The sequence below is a fragment of the Hyalella azteca genome, unplaced genomic scaffold, assembly GCF_000764305.2.
Source record: "Hyalella azteca isolate HAZT.00-mixed unplaced genomic scaffold, Hazt_2.0.2 contig16237, whole genome shotgun sequence".
NCBI classification, from domain to species: domain Eukaryota; kingdom Metazoa; phylum Arthropoda; class Malacostraca; order Amphipoda; family Hyalellidae; genus Hyalella; species Hyalella azteca.
The window spans coordinates 26,118-42,602 of NW_025946063.1; the positions used below are offsets into that span (position 1 = coordinate 26,118).

At 35.6% G+C, this 16,485-nt stretch overlaps 2 long non-coding RNA genes across 2 annotated transcripts; both read right to left on the minus strand.

Moving 5' to 3' along the window:
• Positions 1-350: 350 nt before the first annotated feature.
• On the minus strand, positions 351-2,411 carry LOC108683049. Its single transcript, XR_001931592.2, has 4 exons — positions 2,282-2,411; positions 2,009-2,109; positions 1,456-1,593; positions 351-924 (listed from the first exon to the last, which is right to left on the minus strand). It is a non-coding gene; the product is annotated as an uncharacterized LOC108683049 (long non-coding RNA).
• Positions 2,412-7,831: 5,420 nt separating this feature from the next.
• Positions 7,832-11,833, minus strand: LOC108683051. The gene is made up of 4 exons (XR_001931593.2): positions 11,653-11,833; positions 10,179-10,279; positions 9,405-9,654; positions 7,832-8,860 (listed from the first exon to the last, which is right to left on the minus strand). It is a non-coding gene; the product is annotated as an uncharacterized LOC108683051 (long non-coding RNA).
• Between the last annotated feature and the right edge of the window lie 4,652 nt (positions 11,834-16,485).

Consider the following 16,485-nt stretch of genomic DNA (forward strand, 5'->3'; position numbering starts at 1 on the left):
ACAATTATCATTACTCATTTACATACATTAGCCCTCTAATTGGGTAGCTGAGAAAGTTATAATATTTACCGCAATACAATTCTTCATACTGAAGGATTAGTGGCTCCTGCACCCTTCTGGGACTGACGAGCTCTACCCTTAATTAACTTACTTACGAACTTAATTGCTTACTTAACTTACAATTTGAAAATTAGCTCTCCAAGGCGTACCATTGATAACATTGCTCTGCACAATGTAGTCTTAAAAAGTTAAATTGCAAGTGCCTTGAAAGTTTATTGATCTGCATTTTTTTTTTTTGTTGAGATTCAAGTGTGTCGGGAAATAATATTACGTACATGAATTTGTAGAGAAAGATTTACTTTAGCTCTTTGTAAACATCAGTTAATAAACTTAAGGGTAATTATAACAATAAATGATATTGAAATTAAGTATAAATAATTGATCTACTATACTTAGCACTACATAATGAGCCATGAAAACTAATATTAAAGACTAGTTCTTTTCCTCCTCTCCGCAATGCCTCATGCTAGACGACACGTCTATAATAATTATATTGATTACTTTTGTAGAATGTTATATTTGCAAACTTTAATTTTTTATGGTGAGATCTATCAAGTTTGCTGCAGAATAACCGATGTTTTTACAGTTGAACTCCACTAGCGATCATTATCTTATAAAAATCGATAATGATCGAGACGAACGTTACGATATTTTTCTTAAGTATGCGTAAGTTTAAGTTAAGAAGATTTTCGTTGTTAGAAGTGGTGCATCGAGTTGAAGTTGTCCCTGTTTTTGAAGACTGGGCCCCAGGACCCGCTGTTGTTTTGCTTGTTAGTCGAGCACGAGCCATGCGGTTGCTTGCTGCTGCTGCTGCTGTTCTTAAGGCAGCTCTTGTTGCCATAATTCGAGGCTGGCACTTGCTTCCTGGAGAGCAAAATAAGTTATTATTAATTATGAATATTTTTAGCTGGAAATCCTCATAGAAATGATGAAAAGAAAGCCTTTTTCTATCAGTTTAATTCTAGTAATGAGGTATGCGTATTTATTTAAATTGTGTTAAAATGCTTTTCAATGGTGAAACGATTAACATGTTCATAAATCTACTACTGATTTACTCCCACGCAAATGGACTATATCTATGCGATTGAAATTTTCGCTCAAGCTATCTTAGTATAATATGATAATATAGCAGTGTTGACATTGATCAGGCTATATATGAATGTCGCCGATTTTTAACCGTCCGGCCACCTTGCCGATTTCGACCAGAATTTTCACATTTTCACAATTAGTCGTACGTTTCGAACCCCCAACTCGCTGCTCTAAGTTTGGCAATACTAACTACTTGGCTGCTGGAAATGGTGAACCCAATCGTTAAGACTCAAATGGGAACCATTCTTTAATGGACTTGGTCTATTCATATAAACCGCTTTTTTTTGTGGACCCAATTCAACTCACCGTGAGTGCGGTTCACCCCAGCCAGCGCTGCTGTTGGCAGTAACGCTGTCTCTGTCCAAAACCATCGTGATGTTTTATGGCCTCGCTGTCACTTCAATTTTTCTTTGGAGATCCTAAAATCTTAGTGAGTCTGCAGATCTGAAAGAATAAAGAATAGTTATTGGAAAATACTGGTACACCGAGTATCGACAGTTCGACACATTCGATGACATTACGTGTTTCCCTTATCCTGGATTCATTAAAGCTGTTTTTTAAAGAGTTGATTTTCAATTTAATTGCACAGTTCAGCTCGTATGGTTAAATCACTAAGATTTGAGCTGCAAGTTGAAGGTTTGAAACTCACAACTAGTTGTAAAATTCTTGTCGAAATCGGCACGATGGCCGGGTGGTTAAGAATCCGCAACAAACCAATGTCCTATTCAACGCTGGCACAAATATATTATGATAATAACATTTAAACTCATTCCAAAGTTGCGATGACGCTGAACTCTCTAACAGTAATAACTATCAGTAATTGTCAAAATCATAGATAACTTGACTAGGGATAACTTACTTCAAGGGACAGAGTGCGTGTTGACCAGAACGCTGAGCTCGAGCCAGTTAGCGCAGTTAGCTAAACGACTGCCACGCGAGGTCGCCGGGTTGGAGGCAATACTGTTGGTGGAGATACGAGTTTATTATTATTATTATTTGCGTAACTACCTGATATTGCACAAATAATTTCATATCATGAGAATCACGCAGAAGTTTGTTGGATTATATAATGATAATACTATCATCCATATTTAGTTTTGTGAAGTATTGGACATTGACTAAAGATTCTCACATCAAGTTCGTTGACTCAAAATGAGACTCCAGTGTCACAAAAGTAACTTGAAGTTTCAAGCGACAAAGTTGCAGTGCATGCAAGAGAACTGTGTGTAGCAGAGTGCTAGCATCGAATATACCGAGATTGCTCGCACTTGCCTTTTATAAAGCGACTTTCTGTACTCACCGAAATAACGACGCAGGGTTTAATAGCTCCTGCATGGCGATGCCGGTTCTCGGAACTGATTTGGACGCCACTGCAGCTTTACTCAGAACTGACGCGAATCTTGTCCTCTTACTCAGAACTGACTAAACTCGTTCGCCATGCATGTTGCTACTCGCAACATTGACTGGTCTTGTTGGGCGCGAGAAGGTTTTTTTTACGCAACCTTCGCTCACAAGGATCTCTTAGTTGCGCAGTAGTTTATCCCATTCGCTACTACTGCATGCCATCCAAATGCCTTCAAACGATTTTGTTTTTTACATGTTAAGTAACAATATACAAATATTTAATGTACTTTGATTGAATTGTTCATTTTTTTCATTTTAAAAAGTCTTCGTATTTAATGGCAATCTTTAAAACGAGAGCTTGTTATCCACCCCACAACAACTTTCGTATTTCACTTGAACGAGAAATTGCGTAAAGGAGTTCATTTCATTCGTTCTCCTGGTGACCATTTAGGCTATTTTTTGATCAAAATTGAATACTTATTCTAACTTAACAATTGAGTCGCATTTTAACGCATGTCCAAATATTTTAACTACAGATGATTCCTGAAGTATAGCGCCTGGTAATAGGTTTTCCCAACCGAATAAAATTATGAGAAGCTTAGAGCTGAAATTTTTTTCAAGCTTTAATTATCCCGTTACTCTTCAATTTGTTTTGTCCTTGAATCAATATCATGATGATGCTCAGCCTGAGGTTAATTTGTAGCGCTCTTGTTGTTTCTTAATGAGTTGCACTAAAGGACCGGTAAAGGTCTTGGGTAAGCATCAGAACAAAGTGATAATGCAGTCATCACTATAAACATTTTCACGTTAGCGTTGACTGGAACCAATAACGTCGTTTATGCTTGTCCTACTCACGACTCATATTCATTATACAAGCGCTTGCGCAAGTCGTCCATCTGACAGTTGATTAATGTCAAACGGCGGTTCCTTTGCAATCGGCTTATCGAATTATGACCATCTATATATTTTGATTTATGAGCGAATTTGAAACGCGTACGTATACTCAGAATGTTAAATGAAATTGATTTCTGATCCCTGATAGTTAGAAACACTAGCGCTCACTCTCCAAGAACCGTCCTCTATCGGTAATTATAAGAAGCTTAATTAAACATCTTATTTGATTTATAATAATGACCTCATTTAATAAGAATAATGTGAATGTTTGTTCACACAAATTCAATGTAATTCAGATATATTTATATCATTAGTCTGCTTAAATTGCAAGTTCGCCAAGAATTTACAAGCAAAAAAAAAAACGCTAAGGAAGTTCATCATATCTTCAATGAAAACGTTTTGACTGAAGATACGGTGAACTTGCTTGTTATTTTCATTGCGTTTAAATTCAAGGTAATTTAATATTAAGTGTTTTGTTCTTATTCGAAGACGCTTATGCCCGAATTGTGTATAGCGATCGACTGAGCCGCATCACCAGGAGGCTTGCTATCAAATAAGCTACGACTTCGTAAATTCATCAGCCAATCTCTGATGACTTTTCAAGCTAAACCCACCAATCAAAGACGAGAAATATGCCGTTACGTGTACAATGGCCGTTACGTGTACTAAGGTCGCTACGTGTAATAAGGCCGTTACGTGTACTAAGGCTGCTAAGTGTACTAAGGTCGCTACGTGTAATAAGGCCGCTAAGTGTACTAAGGCCGCTAGTGTAATAAGGCCGTTACGTGTACTAAGGCTGCTAAGTGTACTAAGGCCGTTAGTTATAAACAAGGCTACTGCATGGTTTATAAAAGTTAAATGTGAAGGTTGATGGCCAATGCTTTGAATGTGTAGAAAATCTTTTATGAGATGAAAATCTCAGTTTTCTATGAGCGAGTCCTTTAACATTCAATGCATAATGTTTTGCAAATGAGGCGATTTTTCTCATAAAGAGCAGGAAAAAGACTTATTACGGGTATCTATTACGTGTGGATGATATACAATATACTCGTTTTTTGTGCGTCTCTTTTAGCAATCCACAGTTTTGAACAAACTCTACATTCATCACAACGAGTACTCTTCTTTTAACATGTCTAGTTTTTATGTACAGATTTAATTTTGAATTCAAATATAGTTTAGAAAATATGGATTTGGTATTGACAAGTGTTATAGTTATTGCTTCAGAAAGTACGAATTTTGCAGGCACAAGAGACTTGTAGTTAAAATGTAAAAAATTGAACTGGTTTTAGTTTCTGGGAACCGTACTCTGTTTCAGCTCGCTGGCTCAGAACCAGTTCTGGGAAAGAGACATCTTACCCTGCAGTGATAATTGCTCGCTTCATGGCTACGTTCACCAAGTTTTAAGAATATACTTTGGTTAATAAGCTGATATGGTTAAAATTCCGCGGAAAACATAAGCTAGGCGGAAAATTTTTTGAAGGTTGCAGGGAGCAAAACGTAAATTCTGTCAAATTCATCCAGTTCGTCATCCAAATTAGAATTCGTTTGTCCAATTGGCCTCGTGGATCATGAAATGCAAATGTTACTCAAATGCTACGAGTCACCAAAGGGATCTCTATTCGAGCTAATTATATAATTGAAATAGTGAAAAAGACGATATTAATACAGTGATATGAAATTGTATCTCACGTATTTAGTATAATCGCGTAACTTTAATAAACTGAGTTAACTCGCACTGAAGAGAACCCGTTTTTCGTCATTTATTTTCTTTCTTCATTCATGCCAACATTGACAAGAATGCTTGAATTTCACAAGATTTGGTCGCGAAATTGGAAATTAACCGACAAATTTTAGAATTTTTTCAGTAGCACCGACATATTGTTTTATTTTAACGATCAAAATATTGATAATTAAAATAACATTCGTAATTAAACATTGCTAAATGATAGTGATGTGGCGGTTTGCAAGAACTTTTGCTGTCAAATTATAAGACTGCGTTACATTGTGCGGGCAATCAACACCCTATTTGTTGTTTAGATCGAGTTTTCGTTACATAATATACCGAATCTTTTTTCCAGATTTCGCGCACAAACGATTTTGTTAATATATAATATTCTTACCGGTTGTTAAATATATATCAGTTTTCAGTGCAGATTATCATTGCCAAAAAAAGTATGAAAAGTTTTCTGGATTCACGCGGAATAATCGACTCAAGAATAAAAAATTTCACAGTGATTTTATTTCGGGGTTGTTCCCCAAAACATAATAATTAGGTCTCTATAGGTTATTTACTTGCTTGATTAGGTTTGATTAAATCAGGTGGAGTCAGGTAATAATGGATTAGGCTGCATTAGATTCTCTATGGTTTGGTTAAGCTGCTTTTGTTTAGACCAGGTTAACATGATATAATAATGAATGTAATGCAGAAAAATGTAATTTAACTTTTCAACGAAATCCAGAACAGTCTGGTATTCCAAACAAGATCCTGATCTTTTCCATATTACGTCAGGCTAGCGAAGGTGCCTCCGTAAGAAGGCAATCTTAAAACCGGTTCAGCCCGATGTATCCAGTTGGGGATATCAATAATTTAATTGGCGCTTTCGACATGAATTCTCATTTTTACTTCTATTCATTTTAATCCTGAATGAGTAGAAGGTGCACATCCTGATGCATTTGGTTCCGGAATAATGCTGAGAGCATTTATTAAGGGTTATCTGCACTTGAGAGGCACAATTTAGATAAGGCAACTGAAGGGTAACTCCTCTTTGCAGACGATAATAATGAAAACAACGGAAAATTTAAATGCTGCATTATGTTGTATCACATTTATTCTAGGAAAAACTTAGTCAATCAATTCTAATCATTGGAATTTATGGTATCACGTCGTCGCTTGCATTCAGCCTTTAAGGTCAAAACGAGACGACCCTCATATGTAGAATATTCTAATGTACTTATAATATATAACCATATAACATACAGCTAAATACATAATATATCGATAGTTTTCAGGTTTTAGGCATATTTCGGGGCGCTATATCGAGACGAGATGTTCTATACAAAATAGGCGAGTCATTTTCCCCCAGAATTACCATCTTTTCAACAGGACGTTACGATACACAACAGAACGTTCAGAAATGTCAACCTTCGACCTTGTGTTGCAACAAAGTATTATTGGTCACTGCAGGTTACGTTGGTCTTTTCTCATCGAAATTTGCCCAGCTATGCTTTACGGCGTCTTGAAGACTAATTGTTAAATTAAACTTTGACTCAATCACTGTTGGATATGAAAAAAATCATGAAAAAATTGCTCAATCACTGTTGGATATGAAAAAAATCATGAAAAAAATATATTTAAAAAAAAAAAATTATATATATCAGAAAAATTGAAAAGTATTTTTTTTTAATTTTCGAAAATTAGATAAGAAATTCATTGCACATCTGTAAGATTGGAGATACTGGATTCTTTGGAAGTGTTGTCTTTAAAAAGTAATTTTTAAACGTATATTATTTCCAATAACGATTTACTTTTTGTCCTCGTGTGGGTGGGACACAGTTTGGCCCTGTAAAAAGGCGCATGGGTCGGTCTGCTGGTGCATGGGTATGGATGTGATCCATTTACTATTTGGACATTTTTATCCATTTATTTAGTTAGTCATTTAGTTATTTATTTTATCCATTTATTTTTTTGACATTTGGATCCATTTATTATTTGGACCCACCCATTTTTCTGAGTGAGCCCGTCAAAACTCAAGAGTTTTATTTGTTGATCCTTCATCGTGCAGAATGTTGTCTGTTTCAAGCGTTATACGTTAGTCGAGACACAATTTTTTAATTCAGAGGTAAAACTATTATTCGGACTTTTAATTTTATTCTGAAGGATAAATTTTTCATTTATCTAACTATTTTTCTCCGGTACAGTTCTATTCTACACTAGTGCTCATTTCGAGAAAACTATTTAAAGGTTTGCCGCCGTCTTGTTAATTTAAGACAGGTTTTTTCTAGGTTTTTTTCGATGTTTCTTCTAGGTTTTTCTAGTTTCTTTTGGCTAGGGGTTTCCAATAATCTCGGTTTTTCTAGTTTTTTTTCTAGGTTTTTTTAAGTGGTCTCGACTTTCTAGGTTTTATTTAGGCATTCTACTTTTGTAATGATCGCAACATTTCAGATCGTTTACATTGTATAATATGATCTAATACTTTCATCTTCAAGTTATATCGTGATATGGAAATTTATGTCGTGTATGTATAATTATTTCACTGCAAACGTAAACGAATTTATGTCAATGCAAACTTTAGTTTGATTCAAATAAAAAATATCGTAAGTATTTTTTTGCCTTTTTTTTCAAGAATAGCTAGTTATTTGTCATATTATTGATGGACAATCTTTTATTTTTTATTAATTTTTTCAGGCGCCTAATGAAATAAGGATTGCAAGTAAAAGCGTCAAATCATTCCTGTATAGATTTATTTTGATTTCGTTTAAAATAAAGATAACATAAAATCCCAGAATTTAAATGGTTATAAATACGAAAAATTAGATCATACAACTGCAATGAGCAGCGAAGCTTAGTAAATTGTTAGCATTGAGCAGCTATGTTTCTCTATAGAGAATAAAGCATTTTAGATACTTTTCACGGAAAATACTTTGTATTTTAAATACTTTATCGGGGAAAATGGTTACCGCAGATGCAAGTCCTTCAACGTCAGAGGTATGTAAACATGATACAGTTGTGTTGATATTTTTTAATGACGGCTATGAGCTGACAAATTGATTATGGCTTGTCTATCAATCAATTGTTTTGTTCCATTTCATTATTAATTGCGAAGAATGCATGCATATTCATGTCAATATCTTTACAATCCCTTCTTGCCGTTGCCACTGAGATCACATCTGATATACTGACTTTTGTAGCTTAAGTTAAAGTAGTCCAAGTAACATATACCTAAGCCATTTCCGTTCATTTTTGATCGCATTGTACAAGTAATTTGAGTTTCCTGCATCATCCTGATTTTAATTCATGAATATCTTGGGGTTTTTAGTATTTCATTTAAACCTTAAAAACATCAAGCATTAATATCTAAAATACACTGATGATTATCATCGTAGCCACCCGATTTTTGAATCTCCTCGTGTTTTGATTTTCTTCATTTGAATAATTCGATGTTCTTGAATTAATCTCTCATTTCCACTGACGATTATCATGATGGCCACCCGATTTTTGAATTTCCTCGTATTTTGATTTTCTCTATTTAAATTATTAAATGTTATTGAGTTAATCTCTAATTTCCCCTGATGACTATCATCATGGCCGCCATTGGGCGCCGCGTCTCAGCAGAGATGCATGTCAACGAAGTGCTGACGGTCACGGAAGACCGGCCCCCAAGGGTCGGCCTGCGGCTGGGGGGCGCCACTAGACTTCTTCACCCGCTTGGTGCCAGACGTGTTTGGCTCCTGCAGCTTCTGGTACGACAATTGTCTGCAAAAAGATGGACGTTTTTTCGTAAGGACAGGTAAACAAATAGAATATAATTATTGTAATGCTGCATTATTATTTTTAATCTCTGTGTAGTCAGAATAATTTTCATTATGGAAGGTGAATAAATAGAATGCAATATATAATAGCTTTTTGAATAAAAAGAAAACAATGAGTGAGGAATTCTTTGAAGTGAGAATTTTTTGGTTGTGACAGATGAAAAAAATAAAATAAACTGAATGATAAATTCAGAGAACTTCAAATTTTTTCGTAAAAGCAGGAAACAAATTGAATAAAAACAATGGTAAGTTCTTAGTAGTCAGAATTTTTTGGTCTTGAAAGGGCGTGAATAGGATGAAATTAGCTATAAATTATGCGCGGGTGGAATTAGTGAGAAATTTAATGGGTTGTTTTTCGATCGGTGCTGGTTTAAATATGGTATCACATTACTATATGGCAGCTATTTTGAAAAATCATATAGTTGCATGAAAATAGTTTCAAATTAATTATTTTAATCTACACTATAAGGTTGTTGTCATTAGCTCACCTTGATTCAAGCGATCTCTTCTCGTTGTCGTGCAACTCTGAAGCAGCACTTCCCAAGCTGTTGAATGTATCGTAAACCATTCTGAATATTTCTTTCTCTTGATGGCGATAGACGATGAAAATCTGTTGATATTACGAGGCGGTGGATATTTTACTTTTTGCTGACGTTGAACTTTCAAGCTATAAGCGTTGAATCTTCACAGAAGACAGCGAGGCTTTCTTTTTTATGCGTAGAAATTGATTTGGAAGAGCTGAGGGGCAAGAGAAAAATAAATTTAAAATTCGTTAATGATTTTAATTTATGAATGAATTAATTCAAATGAAGAGGTTCATCGAGGCCTACCAATAACAGATTGTGATGCAATCAACAAAGACAAAAACGAGAACATGATTAATCTATTTTAAAGTCGTCTGAAAGTTCAACTAATATGTCATTGACATGTCGTTTATAAAATTTTTTGCGTTTTTAAATGAAGTTTTAGTTAAATTAGCAAACAATGATCGCTGAAATTTCAAAAAATAAACATGCATATCTGATAACAATGTTATAAGCTGTATAAATATTGTTCCTCATTTCAAATTTTTGTGCTTGCCTGCACTTGGGAATTTAAATGGCTTTATTCACCAAGCAAAACCTTAACATTTATTAAAATAAAATAAAATGAACTATTCAGATCAGCCAATTCATTTTAGTAAATCTACTCTCTTCGTCATTGGAATGCTCAAAAATGTGATAACAATATATTAAGAGGGAATTTTTTATTACTAAACCCACCTCAAGTGACAGAGTGAGTCTGCACCAGCACGCTGAGCTCGAGAACGTTACCGCAGTTAGCCAGACGACTGCCGCGCGATGTAGCCAGGACGGGGGCAGTGCTGGGGGGCAAATTAATATTTTGATAATATTAAATTTTATTTATTATGAATTTCTATTCTGTCTTGTGTCCGTAATTCATGCATTCATGTTCATCCAGGTATATTTTAATTATTATTCACATTTATTTATTTTATGTTCATCCGTAATTTTTAGCTTCTTACATTTCTAGAGGAATTTTTTTGTGCTAAAAAATATTATCTTTCATTGTTTTTCTAATCTCCCAATTCTCTCAAAAACAAAGCGCATTCGCTTGCTAGAACTGCAGTATAGATTACTATTTCCTTTATTTCTGTGATCTATCTTAATTTGCTTCTAAGTCAGGTTAATAAGCAGTAGTTTTTTGCGGGCATTTGAGGCCCACAAACAAGTCATGTTCAAGGATAACAACTTTGCCAGTGTTCAGTCCCCAAAAGAAGGCGTGTTGCGAGACATCGAGCATTTGGTGGATGGACATTGCCTGTCTGCTTCCTCTTAAAGGCCTTGAAATAAGGCGAAAAAAATCGCACCAATAGGAAACGAATCTTCCAAGGCAGAGCTTGCAATGCAACTTATTTGTCCGGTGTCATTCAGGCATCTCATTCTATTCATTATAATTATATTATTTATTTATAAAATTAAATTCGAGCCTGTTGTAAGAAATTGTAATGATTTTTGGTACTGTTTCGACGAATGTTGAATAAATATTACCGTCTTGATAGTGTTCTCTTCTATCTAATGAAAGAATTTACTTGTAAGACTTTCGATGTTAGGAATTTCTCAATAATGAATTAATTCACTTATAAAACATAATATTTAAATAAATATTTTAGACATCAATGTATTTCCATGTATGGCAATATTGGTTTTCTCTTCAAAAATTGTAAATAAATTTTAGGTTTCAGCAACGCGGGCAAAGAATTTAAAGTGGGAGTAACAAAGTAAACTAGATATCACGCGCAGCAATCGTGCTGGTCAAGTCGGTCAAAACTGGTCTCGAAAGTCCAAAGCAAAAAATATCGATCGACTCCCTGGCCCCTAGATCTACTCAACCTGCACTTGAGTTGCTGTTTTCATAGTGGAATTTAGAAGTGGAACTCTTATATAATTTTTATGTGTACCAGTCTTTAAACCTGCAGTATGAATTTGGCGTAGCACCAATAAAAACACCATGAATGTTGTCGGGAACTTGACAGAAATTGTGTCAATATAAAGTCTACGACGATTAATTTTTTACCATAGCTAATTTTCGTAGAAATACAATATTATTTGACGCCATTTGCCATTAAAAAACAGAAAATATTGTAATTTTAGGTTTTTTTTCACAGCGATATCATACGCAAAATAAAACATCAATGTCGGCCGAAAAATTTGCATACATATGAACAAAACTCACCTTGAACTCCTATCAGTAGAGCCGTAATAGAATCTCAACATTTATTTTTCGTATGATTGTCGGAGAGAAAAATATGGTCCCAAAAATAAATCAGGATGTTGGCTTGGTTGCCTTGAGGGAATGTTGGCGGCGGAGCTGGACACGCGAGCGACTGACTCTCAACAGAACACTTGCGATGATGAGAGGACCTGTTGAGCGCGTCCCTTATATAGGCGACAACCCGCCCCAAAACTTGAAAGTTGGCTCCTCGATCATGCAGCGCCGCCTGCTGGTGGCCCCAAACAAAGAGATTTTTTGCATTTCATATTGTATTATTCAATTTTTAAAGGTGCCGGCACAAATAGTATAAATTTGTTGGAATGTAAATTATTATAAATTTATTGGATAATAAATATATATAAAATTTATAAATTCGTATAATAAAGTATAGTATAAATTAGTATAAATTTGTTGGAATAATTTCCGAAGAAGATTCTTACAATCGTCTTTGATTTCTCTATTGTTGCAACGATCTTCGAAAATGTCGTCTTTGTTTGTATGGAGTGGTAGTAAACCAAGAATTCATTTGCATTTAAGAAGGCCAGCTTTAAGTCATATATTATTTTCTACAAGGAAGTAGACCAAAGAACACAATCTTGTCTGAATGCACGAACACTCAGCTATCTTAAACTGATTCAATATCAGTATTTAGACGAACTCTTCATTAAAGAACAGTCCCAGCTCTCTAAGTCCTGTATAGGCAGCACAGCTACCAAATTTACTCTATTATAGAGGCCTATCCTACGGATCCCTAAGCTCGTGTATTGAGTGAATGCAAGCGCTGTTTCAAGCTTTTAGCTATCAGTTTATTAACAGGTTAGCTAAACTTCCTTGGGCTAATATATTGTTTTGACTGGGATACTGACAATAGATTTGATCACGTTGTATTTATCTATCATCAAGGAAAAATCGTGTTTCATCCAAAAAAATGTTGAATTCCAAGCTTTTTTATTTTTCCTATACCTTAGTTTAATATTTGGTTAAAAATTAGCGCGTAATATATTGCGCAGTGAACAAAAATTTCATAAACTGTCGAAATATTCATTTGATTTAAAATTGGTAGTTGAGTTACATTGAATGATACGAAATGATATGCTATGAAAATATAATCAGCCATCTTGAATTTGAAGAAATTCTTAGAATATTTCAAGTTGGAGCGAAATAAAGCTTCACTCAAAACTTAGGCTTTTAGTATCTTCCATTAAAGAGCCTCTCAATGATCGGTTAACAACTTTTGTTTGCCTCATAAATTTTGTTAACAAGCGATTTCTGAACCTCAAAATTATGTACATATTTCGCGTTTTGAAATTATTTTTCGAGTCGAATAAATTTTTTCATACCATCCAAAATGAGGATTGATCTCATATTGTTGGGATTTTCACAAACGCGATATACCTAACCTGTTGGTTGCTGACGTCATCACGTGCGTCATCGCGACGGAACAGCAAGAAGTTTGCTGCTGAACAGGTTTGGTCCAGCGTCCTGACCCTTCACAAGCAAGGTGGCCAACATCACTCAGGGTAATGAGTGTGGCTTTGTATTGCATATTCATCTACAATACTATAAGCGTAATAATTATATATCCTTTTGGTATATGAAAAAATTTATGTGCAATATGAAAAATTGTGAACTGATTCAAAGCCGAGACCATTTTAACTGCTCCTGTCCTTTGAGCTAAGGCTTAATCGTTTCCGAAAATTTCTTCACGTAATTGTTGTTTTAATTAAATAGTTTTCTGCCACTTTATGATCATATGACTATGTGCGTCCAAACTATCAACTTATTATTTCAAGTACATCCACGTGTCGCAGTTAAAATGCGTTTTAAAATATTCTAATTTGGTATTAGAATATTTCAACAACACAGTGAAGTCGCACTTCAACAGTCTATGGTGAATTTCCAATGGTCTGGAACGCGGAATTTACCTGATTTTTGAGAGTCATATAATATTTTCTTTTATGATGATGCCGGGGGCGAGGAGCTGGGCCGCCGTCTCGCTCTCTCTCCATTTCTTGTTTAGGATCTCTTGGTCCAGCACGAGGACGCTGCGTGCTCGGGCAACCGCCTGCTGCTGCTCCTCTGAGCATCAGACGCGCCACGCATCACGTCCACAGCTTAAACTTTATGAAGTCGTCGTCAGGTGGCCGTACTCTAAGAAATATTCAAGTATTCGTATTTTATTTTCATCCACACAAAGTATTCGTTACTCCGTCAGCCAATCACTGGCGGCATTTCAAGCTTATCCCGCCAATCACAGACGGGAAATCGGCCGCTAGATGTTCTACGTCAGCTACGTGTACTGAGGTCGCTACGTTTACTTCGGCCGCAACCTATACTCAGGCCACTACGTGCACATAGGACGCTACGAGAACAGGACGCTACGTGTATTTAGGCCGATATATGTACTAAAGCAAGTTTTAAAGTACGGAGGTAGGTGGAACAGACGACCAGCGCTGCTCTTTGTCTTATGACACGAACGCTTAATCACGTCTTCATCCTGCGATCTTCATCAGGTCCAAAAATTCATTAAATCTTTATAACAGAAAACTGGATTCTCAAAATATTGTTTTCACAGAGATATGATGAATTTTCGTGCATATTCTTAATTTAATTAATGATAAGGTTGTGATTGAAGCAATCAAGTGATCGTAGTACCTAATCAGATCGCATCATCAACGTTTCCAGATTGATTATTTTTGAGAAATAGAACAAGCAAACATTATTACATATAATATTTTCTTTTATGATGATGCCGGGGGCGAGGAGCTGGGCCGCCGTCTCGCTCTCTCTCCATTTCTTGTTTAGGATCTCTTGGTCCAGCACGAGGACGCTGCGTGCTCGGGCAACCACCTGCTGCTGCTCCTCTGAGCATCAGACGCGCCACGCATCACGTCCACAGCTTAAACTTTATGAAGTCGTCGTCAGGTGGCCGTACTCTAAGAAATATTCAAGTATTCGTATTTTATTTTCATCCACACAAAGTATTCGTTACTCCGTCAGCCAATCACTGGCGGCATTTCAAGCTTATCCCGCCAATCACAGACGGGAAATCGGCCGCTAGATGTTCTACGTCAGCTACGTGTACTGAGGTCGCTACGTTTACTTCGGCCGCAACCTATACTCAGGCCACTACGTGCACATAGGACGCTACGAGAACAGGACGCTACGTGTATTTAGGCCGATATATGTACTAAAGCAAGTTTTAAAGTACGGAGGTAGGTGGAACAGACGACCAGCGCTGCTCTTTGTCTTATGACACGAACGCTTAATCACGTCTTCATCCTGCGATCTTCATCAGGTCCAAAAATTCATTAAATCTTTATAACAGAAAACTGGATTCTCAAAATATTGTTTTCACAGAGATATGATGAATTTTCGTGCATATTCTTAATTTAATTAATGATAAGGTTGTGATTGAAGCAATCAAGTGATCGTAGTACCTAATCAGATCGCATCATCAACGTTTCCAGATTGATTATTTTTGAGAAATAGAACAAGCAAACATTATTTAGCCGGAGACTGATCTTTCATGGTCCTGAACTCACATCTAGTAATACGTTCTAGTTAAGAATAATTATTTTTCAAAGAACGATTTTAAGTTTTGGCTTTGACATTGGGCATCTTCTTGAAATTATCACTAATGAAAAATATAGCACCATGTCGGTATACTGAGGACTTGTGTAGGAGTGTATATAACCTAAGGATCTTCGGGTGTGCAACAACGAGGGAATCATTTTGTAGGAGCAGCTGATTATGTCGCTCCATCTTGTTCTGTTGTTCATATAAATTTGATGTTACAGCGTTCGTAATTATTCCTGAATTTAGCTTCTCGAAATTTTGGAGATTTTGTATGGAGATAGAAAAAGTTTTTGATTTTGGCATAATTGTATAATACATGTTGGTCATTGAATACATTTAAAGCATATATAAGAATTTTATAACACAATATAAGTTTATCTTCCTTCGTTTGGTATGCACAAGAGAGCCGCGAAGCGAGACAAAGACACTCCGTTATTTCTACACGAATTAAATCTCATTTTAATAGTATTTTCATTTCAGATATACACATGAACGCCGACAATGGAAAGTTATTTCGAAATGTTTAAGGCAATAAAAGAACAGAAAGAGTTGGATTGAAACGTGAAAGCATGAAAAAGGAGAACAAAAGATAAAGGAGAAATACGCCACAAGAAAATCAAATGATCCAATGAACGAAAATACTAAGATCGAGTAAACTGAAATTATATAATCTAACAAACGGAAAATGAATGATCATCAAATAATAATAATAAAATAATAATAATAAATCTACCAGGAGAAAATTGTATGGTTTTGGATGATCAGGAGTTCCTTTTAACGCAGAATAAATAATACGACATTACTGAGAAACGACACCTTGTTCGACATTACCGTACTTTAATTATTGGTTCACAAGAAATTATGCAGCTTTAACGGACAATAGGAATTCTATTCCTACTTTTCCATAAAACAGTGTCCTATAAGTCAGTTCGTAAATATCTTGAATTATATATTTTATTCCTAAATTATTTACAAATTAAAGCTACTGGAGCATGAAAAACTGATTTATTGATACTAAATTGATCACATCGAAGATGCTATACTTCGCACTGATCGAGAGCTGCGACCAGCCAAAAATTTCCACAGAGCCATAGGTACGTTTGTTTAAGGCACGTTCTTGATCCCATGAGAACTGTTGTAGCAGGTTAACATGGAATAGAACTGGTGTAGCAGGTTAACATGGAATAGAACTGGTGTAGCAGGTTAACGTGGAAT